The 8,291-nt window shown below is 35.3% G+C and overlaps 1 non-coding gene across 1 annotated transcript; it reads left to right on the top strand.

Moving 5' to 3' along the window:
* The first annotated feature begins 7,730 nt into the window (after positions 1–7,730).
* On the top strand, positions 7,731–7,832 carry LOC122123158. The gene has a single exon (XR_006150330.1). It is a non-coding gene; the product is annotated as a U6 spliceosomal RNA (small nuclear RNA).
* Positions 7,833–8,291: the final 459 nt, after the last annotated feature.

Below are 8,291 nucleotides of genomic sequence, written 5' to 3' on the forward strand. Positions count from 1 at the left end.
TTTACATTTTTGATTTTCTTCTTTTTAATTTCTCTCCTATCATTCTGTCCAATCCCTTTCCCTCTCTGAGATTAGGACTTGGTTAAATTTACTTTAACCTCTCCACATATTTCTAATCCTATTTTTCCACACATTTCTCCCTAAACATAATAATTTCTGATTTGAAAAATTCGTCTTTGTGTTCTTATCCCATTAATGCATAGTTGTTTGATTGTGAATAGATGGTATCTGTTGAACTAGGTTGTATCTGCAGCCATTTTGACTGTGCAACTACAGGACTTTGGATGATTCTTGCCTTAAAATAGTGTTTTAGCAAAAAATTGGTCTCACTTTCATATCAAGTGTGCAGAACAAGCCGGAAAACACGGGAAAAATGGCAAGTGTGGTTATCTCAACTCTCATTTATGATAATCCAGTGACACAGCAGTTAATGAATAATCCAGAGGAGAGTTCCCACAAAGCACTACAAACATTACTGGTAAACCTGGTGAATGAAAAGAATGAAAGCTAGAAAAGGACTCAGTTTGAACGTGATAGGTAGAGAGAGAGGAGGCAAACCAAACATTAATATAGGAATCTCGTGACTGTGAGGAAACTACTCAAAGATTGATACAGTAATTGCGTGAACAGGTTGAGAACAAAGAGAAATAAAGGAATTGCGTGAACAGGCTGAGAAGAGTCAAAGAGAAAGAAAGGAATTGCGTGAGCAGGCTAAGAAAAGTCAAAGAGAACTACAGGAAGCTAATCAAAGAGTAACACAGGAATTGTGAAAGCGGTATGAGAATAAACAAAGATCAATAGAGGCATTCATGGAATCTATAAACAGCTGAAAGAATTCAGAAAGACCACAAAGGGAATGCTGAATGGAGCCCGACAGGAGGAAAGGAAGTCCAAGTAAACCATAACCAATCAACTAAGTGATTTGAGAACACCAAATTAAAGAAGTAAAGAAGTTCATACAAGATCTAAAACAAAGCTCCAACAAAGAATTTGAAGCCATCAAAGCCGACCAATTAGAAGGAAAAGAAATAAAAAACCAAGTAGAAGGACTTAACAGTAGGTTAGACCATGCAGAAGGTCGAATCGCAGGGATTGAAGATAGCCTAGGTATTATAGAGAAAGAACATACAACTCTCCAAGACAAATCCAAGAAACATGTTAGATCTATTCAACATTTGGAAAACACAATCAGAAGGCCTATTCTGAGGACAATAGGTGTAGAGGAACACCTAGACATAGAAGTTAAATGTCTAGGAAATTTGTTTAATAGAATCCTAGCAGAGAACTTCCCAAACATACAAAAAGATAGGCCTATTCAGATACAAGATGCTTGTAGAACCCCAAATAGACCAGACCAGAACAGCACTTCCCATTGCACATTCTAATCCACACAGGATCAATTCACACCAACAATAATTTCCAAAAGATGTCAAGGAGAAAAGATCAATCACCTATAAAGGAAAACCAATTAGAATCACCTTATATTTTTCAGCAGAGATAATTAAAGCAAGAAGAGCCTGGAAGGCTGTATGCCATGCCTTAAAGACAAACAAGTTTCAACCAAGAATACTGTACCCAGCTAAACTATCCTTCATAACCGAAGGTCAAATAAAAACCTTCCATTGCAAAGAAAAACTGAAAAATATATCTCCACCAAACCAACCCTATAAAAAATACTTAAAGATGACCTACAAACAGAAAACCAACCAGACCACAATAATGGCTAAGAAACCACCCAAACTGAGAATCCAAGAACCATAGGAAGAACCAAGTTTCCACAACCCCCAAGGAGATGGATAGCATGGCAGGAGCTACCAAACACCTCTCAGTCCTACCTCTCAACATTAACGGACTTAAAGCTCCAATTTAGTGAAATACTCTGTCTAGTTGAATTAAAAAGCAGGATAACTCTATCTCCTGCTTTCGGGAGTCACACCCTGCCCATAAAAACAAACACATTTTGATAATGAAAGGCTGGAATAAAATCTACCAAGCAAACAGCTGCCATAAACAGGAAGGAGTTGCAATAATAATTTCAGATAAAATATGCTTCAAATTAAAATTAGTGTAAAGAGATAAAGAAGGTCGCTACATATGACTTCTGGGTTCTCTACTTCAGAAGGATATTACAATTCTAAATATGGAATCGCCAAACAATGGAGTGCCCAAATTTATCCAAGAGACACTATTTTCCCTCAGATCTCACATAGATCCAAAGATATTAAGTGTTGAGGATTTTAACACAACACTATGCCCACTATATAGATCAAATCGGCAAAAAATTAACAGAGAAACCACAGATCTAAACAACTGCATAGAGCAAATAGATTTAACAGACATCTATTGAATGAATATTTCACCCAGTAGCATCAGAATACATGTTTTACTCTCCAGCACATGGAACATTTTCCAAAAGAGATCACATTTTAGGTCACAAAGCAAACTTGCCCAAGTTACACCTTGCATTCTCTCAGACCAAAAGGGAATAAAATTAGAACTCAACACCAAAAGCCACCAAAAAAGTCTTGTATCACATGGGGGCTGAACAACACACTGTTAAATAAACAGGGGTTCAGGGAAGAAATTAGAAAGGAAATTCAAATGTCCATGATATTCAACAAAAATGAACACACAAATTACCAGCTCCTCTGGGACACTGCAAAGGCAGTACTCAGAGGCAAATTTATAGCTCTGAGTTCCTAAACCAACAAAATAGAGAGATCTGAAACCAACAATTTAATGAGACATATGAACCACCTAGACAAAAAGCAGTAAGATAACCCCAATTCAATAGATGTAAAGAAATAATTAACATTAAATCAGAATTAAACAAATTAGAATAAACAAAAAAACAGAATGAATCAACAAAACAAAGATTTGGTTCTTTGCAAAAATTAACAAAATTGACAGACAATTAGCAAATCTTATCAGAAAAAGAAGGAACACACCCAAGAAAATAAACTCAGATGTGAGAATGGAAACATTGAAACAGAAACAACTAAGATTCTGAACATTATAAAGGAATATTTTCAAACCTTTATGCTAATAAGTTTGAAAACTTGGCAGAAATGGACCTTTTGTTAGCAATTATCAACATGCAAATACTAAACCAAGATGAGTTAAAACATCTTAAGGGGCCAATATCAAGACACAGCAATAAAAGTCCTCCCATCTAAGAAAATCCCAGGACCAGATGGATTTACAGCGGAATTGTACAAGAGCTTCAAAACAGAGCTCACACCCAGTACTCCTCCAACTCTTCAATGAAATTGAAAGAGAAAGTTCACTACCGACCTCATTCAATGAAGCCATCATAATCTTCATGCCCAAACCAGGCAGGGAATCATCAAAGAAAGAGAACTATAGACCCATTTCATTGATGAACATTGATACAAAGCTTTTCAACAAAATTTTGGCCAATCGACTTCAACTATTCATCCAAAAAATCATACACCACTATCATACAGGATTCATTTCAGGGATGCAAACCTGGTTCAATATACACAAATCAATTAATATAATTTATCACATCAACAAGAGCAAGAATTAAAACCACATTGTTATCTCAACAGATGCAGAAAAAGCATTGGACCAGATCCAACACCCCTTTATGATGAAGGTTCTGGAAAAATTAGGAATCCATGGAATATTCCTCAATACAATAAAAGCTGTATATGGAAAACCTACAGCCAGCATTATAATTAATGGTGAAAAACTAAAGCCATTTCCTCTTAACTCAGGAATGGGACAAGCATGTTCACTCTCTCAACTTCTCTTCAATTTAATATTAGAATGCCTAGCTACAGAAATAACACAATATGCCAAAATAAAAGGGATGCAAATAGGGAAAGAAAAAGTACAATTCTCCCTCTTTGCAGATGACATGATCTTGTCCTTAAAGAATCCCACAGACTCCACTCCCAAATTACTCAAGCTGATTCAAAACTTTGGCAAAATAGCTGGGTATAAAATTAACCCTCAAAAATTAATGGCTTTTCTGTATGCCAACAATGAGAAAAGCATGGCTCAAATCAAGAAAGCTTTTCCATTTGTAATAGCCCCACAAAAATAAAATACCTAGGAATTAACTTAACCAAAGAAGTGAAGGACTTCTCTGATGAAAACTTTAAAAATCTGAAAAAGGAAATCAAAACCTCCCATGCTCCTCAATAGGAAGGATGAACATTGTGAAAATGGCAATATTTCCCAAGGCTATCTACAAGTTCAATGCCATACCTATCAATATTGCAACCGCATTCTTCAAGGAAATAGAAGAGGCAATCCAAAAATTCATATGGAACAACAAAAGACCCCCATTTGCAAAAAGTCATCCTTAACAGAAAGAATATTGTTGGAGGAATATCAATATCAGATTTCAAACTCTACTACAAAGCCATAGTAATTAAAACAGTGTTGTACTGGCACAAGAAAAGAACTCAGGAACAATGTAATAGAATTGAAAACTCAGAAATGAACCTACAGACCCATAATCATCTAATATTTGATAAAGGATCTAAAAATATAAAATCGAAGGAAGACAGGCTGTTTAGTAAATGGCACTGGCAAAATTGGTTAATCACTTGTAGAAAATTAAGGCTAGATCCTTATATATCACCCTGTACCAGGATCAACTCCAAATGGATCAAAGACCTCGGAGTCAAAACAGATATTCTGAAAACATTACAGGATGGAATAGGAGAAACCATAGGTCTCCTTGGCACAGGCTGAAATTTTCTTAATAGAAACCCAGAAACACAACAAATGAAAGAAAGGTTGGACAAATGGGATTGCATGTAATTGCAGAGCTTCTGCATGGCAAAGGACATAGCTAGCAGGACCAATAGAAAGCCCAGGGAATCCGAGATGATCTTCACTAGCCATACAACCTACAAAGGTTTCATATCTAAAAGAGACCTGGAAATCAAAATCCCCCAACACAAATACTCAAAGAAAATACTGCCCAATAAATAAGTGGGCTTAAGACATAAAGAGAAACTTCTCTGAAGAGGAAAGGAGGGTGAACAAAAACACACGCAGAAATGCTCAACCTCCCTAGCCATAAAAGAAATGCAAATCAATCAACATTGAGATATCACCTCACCCAAGTTAGAATGGCTATAATCAAGAACTTTAATAACAACAGATGCTGGAGGGCATGTGGACAAAAGGGAACCTTAATGCATGGTTAGTGGGAGTGTAAACTTGTTCAACCACTTTGGAAAGTAGTATGGATGTTCCTACAAAGACTCCACATAGAGCTTCCCTATGATCCAGCAATCCCACTTTTGGGCATTTACCCAAATGATCACAAACAAGACTATACTAAAGCTACCAGCACAAATATATTTATTGCAGCATTACCATAGCTAAGATATGGAACCAACCCAGATGCCCTTCAGTAGATGAATAGATCAAGAAAATGTATATATACACAAGGGAATTCTATGTCTGTATCTGAAAGAATGATATTGCCCCATTTGTTAGGAAATGGAAACCTTGGAAAAAATCATATTAAGTGAAGTAAGCTAGGCCCAAAGAAACATGGTTTCCCTTATTTGCAATATCTAGTGTATGTCTGAGACACGCAGAAATTGTTATATAAGTTTATGTTAGGTGAAATGAACCCCAAGATAATAATTCAAAATTTTCTTCTTTCCTGCAATTATTTCTAACATATTCATAAGATGATTTCTTTGTTACTTTCTATGTCCCTCCCGCATGGTATAACCCCTGTTTTCGCTGTATTTGAGGTTGGTATAATTTGTGGAGGGGAAGGGAAATATTTTTTTAAATATGGATACAGGTGGACCCATTGCACCAATGAGATATACAAGACATTATGTCGAAAAACGAATTTTACAACTTCGGGTTGGGGAAAGGGGAGGGGGAATGGGTTGTAAAGGGGGTGAGATGGGAAGGGATAGTAAGGGGAAACAAAGGAGTAGGCAACAATGCTTGATAAGAAATGTACCCATTACCTTGCCCATGTAATTGTAACCCCTCTGTCTGGTATTTTCACACTTAAAAAAACAATAAAAACCATAAAATATAAAGTGATTTTGATAAAAAAAAAATAAAAATGACTCAGAATAAATTATCAATTCAAAAACAATATTTACAGAAGCAAACTCTCAGAGATATTACATGACTTTGAGAAGGATAAAGTGGAAGGGATAGGAATGGGAAACAAAGGAGGAGGCTGCAATGCTTGATAAGAAATGTACTCATTATCTTGCCCATGTAATTGTAACCCCTCTGTACAGTATTTTCACAATAAAAAATTAAAAAATTGAAAAAAGAAAGAAAAAAGAAAAGGATAAAGTGGCTGAATTTAATATAAATTTAGAAGTATGACCATTCAGAAAACATAAAAAGATATTCTTTATTTCATTATATAACCCAAAGCAGAAAGTAAATGTTATTTAGATGATTTTTTTATAACAGTCTCTCAGGTGCTGGGAAGGTGGTTCAGTGTAGAGTGTTGCCTTGCATGCATGAGGTCCTGGGTTTGATTCCTCAGCACCACATAAGCAGAAAAAGATGGAAGAGGTGCTGTGACTCAAGTAGTAGCACTAGCCTTGAGCTGAAGAGCTGAGAGGCAGTAACCAGGACCCAGAGTTCAAGCCCCACAACCAACAAAACAAAAGAAAAACAAAACAAAACACAGTCTCACTTTTGTGTGCTCAAGATTGTAACACTAGTGCTTCAGTCTAGGGCTATGCTTTTAGGTGTGGACATTTATCAACACTCCTGATTCAGATTCTAATTGATAAAATTTTAATCAATATTTTTTTCTTACTAATTTTGCTCATTGTAAATTCACATATACCTATAAAAAACGATGTGGCCATCTCAATAACATTCTCAAAGTACTTCTTAATGATGGCTTACAAAAAGTTGTATTATATTACAACAAGGAAAACAATGCTACAAATAAGGAAAACCAATACATAAATATTAATGATTAATAAAATAAAAAACAAAACATTTACCACTGTTTCCAGTATTTGAAATGTACTACATATTCGATTTATTATTTTCTTATATTGCTGTACATTTAAAACTGTCTAAGTCTATGATGTTCAACAAGAATTTTATAGGCTATGAGTAGCGTTTAAAGTTATCCAATAAGATTATTATTTATGGTTCATCTCATCATTTGTATATGGCTTCTACCATCATTTGTTCCTCACTAACATATAAAGTAAGGAAGCCCTTAAATTTTGACAGAAACTGTGAAGTTAATATCTTAAATCTTCACTCTGTTTCTTTACACAAACACTTTGCAACTTCTCATTAGTAAAGTTTCTATAAACTCTGAAATGTACATACTTAGTAGTATATGACTGCTACCATGAATCTTAAATGCTTTATGGAAATGTTTTACAATCTGCTAAATAGTCTTAATTTTGGCATATATGAGCAAATTCCCACAATTAAACATATTTAAAACATTAAAACTTTTAACAAACCTTAACACTATCTATAGTGTTCATTATGACAGGTTCCTTGTACAGAATAATTGAATTCCTCCCCCTACACATCCGTTGAACAATAAATAACTGGAATTATTTTGTTTTTGACATGTCAATCTTGACTTTATTCTTAAAAGTGTTCTTATGTAAGAAATACATTGTTCTAAAATTTCACGACAATTCTTTTGAATTTAATTTTTGTGGAATTGTCTAGTTTAAGAAAATCAATTACACTTTATATATAAAAAATGTTCTGTACTCAATTCGGTAGCACATACACTAACATTGGAACAATAAAAAGAAGAATAGCCCCTGACTGAGGATGACACGCAAGTTCGTGAAGCATTCCAGATTTTTAAAAGAACAGATGCTGGAGGGGATGTGGACAGAAAGGAACCTTAATGCATTGTTGTTGGGAGTTTAAACTTGTTCAAAGGCTTTGGAAAGTAGTATGGAGGTTCCTCGAAAGACTACACAGAGCACCCCTAAGACCCAGCAATCTCATTTTGGGCATTCACCCAAATGATCACAAACAAGACCATACTAAAACTACTAGCAAAACTATGTTCATTGCAGCAGTATTTACCATAGCTAAGCTACATAACCAAACCCGATGCCCCACACTAAACGAATGGATCAAGAAAATTTGTGTGTGTGTGTGTGTGTGTGTGTGTGTGTGTGTGTGTGTGTGTGTGTGTGTATACTGGATTTCTATGCCTCTATCAGAATGGCTTCACCCTGTTTGTTAGGAAATGGAAAGACTTGGAAAAAATTATATTAAGTAAATTAAGCCAGGCCCAAAGAAGTGAAGTAAGC

The sequence above is a fragment of the Dipodomys spectabilis genome, unplaced genomic scaffold, assembly GCF_019054845.1.
Source record: "Dipodomys spectabilis isolate Male_0828 unplaced genomic scaffold, ASM1905484v1 ptg000224l, whole genome shotgun sequence".
NCBI classification, from domain to species: domain Eukaryota; kingdom Metazoa; phylum Chordata; class Mammalia; order Rodentia; family Heteromyidae; genus Dipodomys; species Dipodomys spectabilis.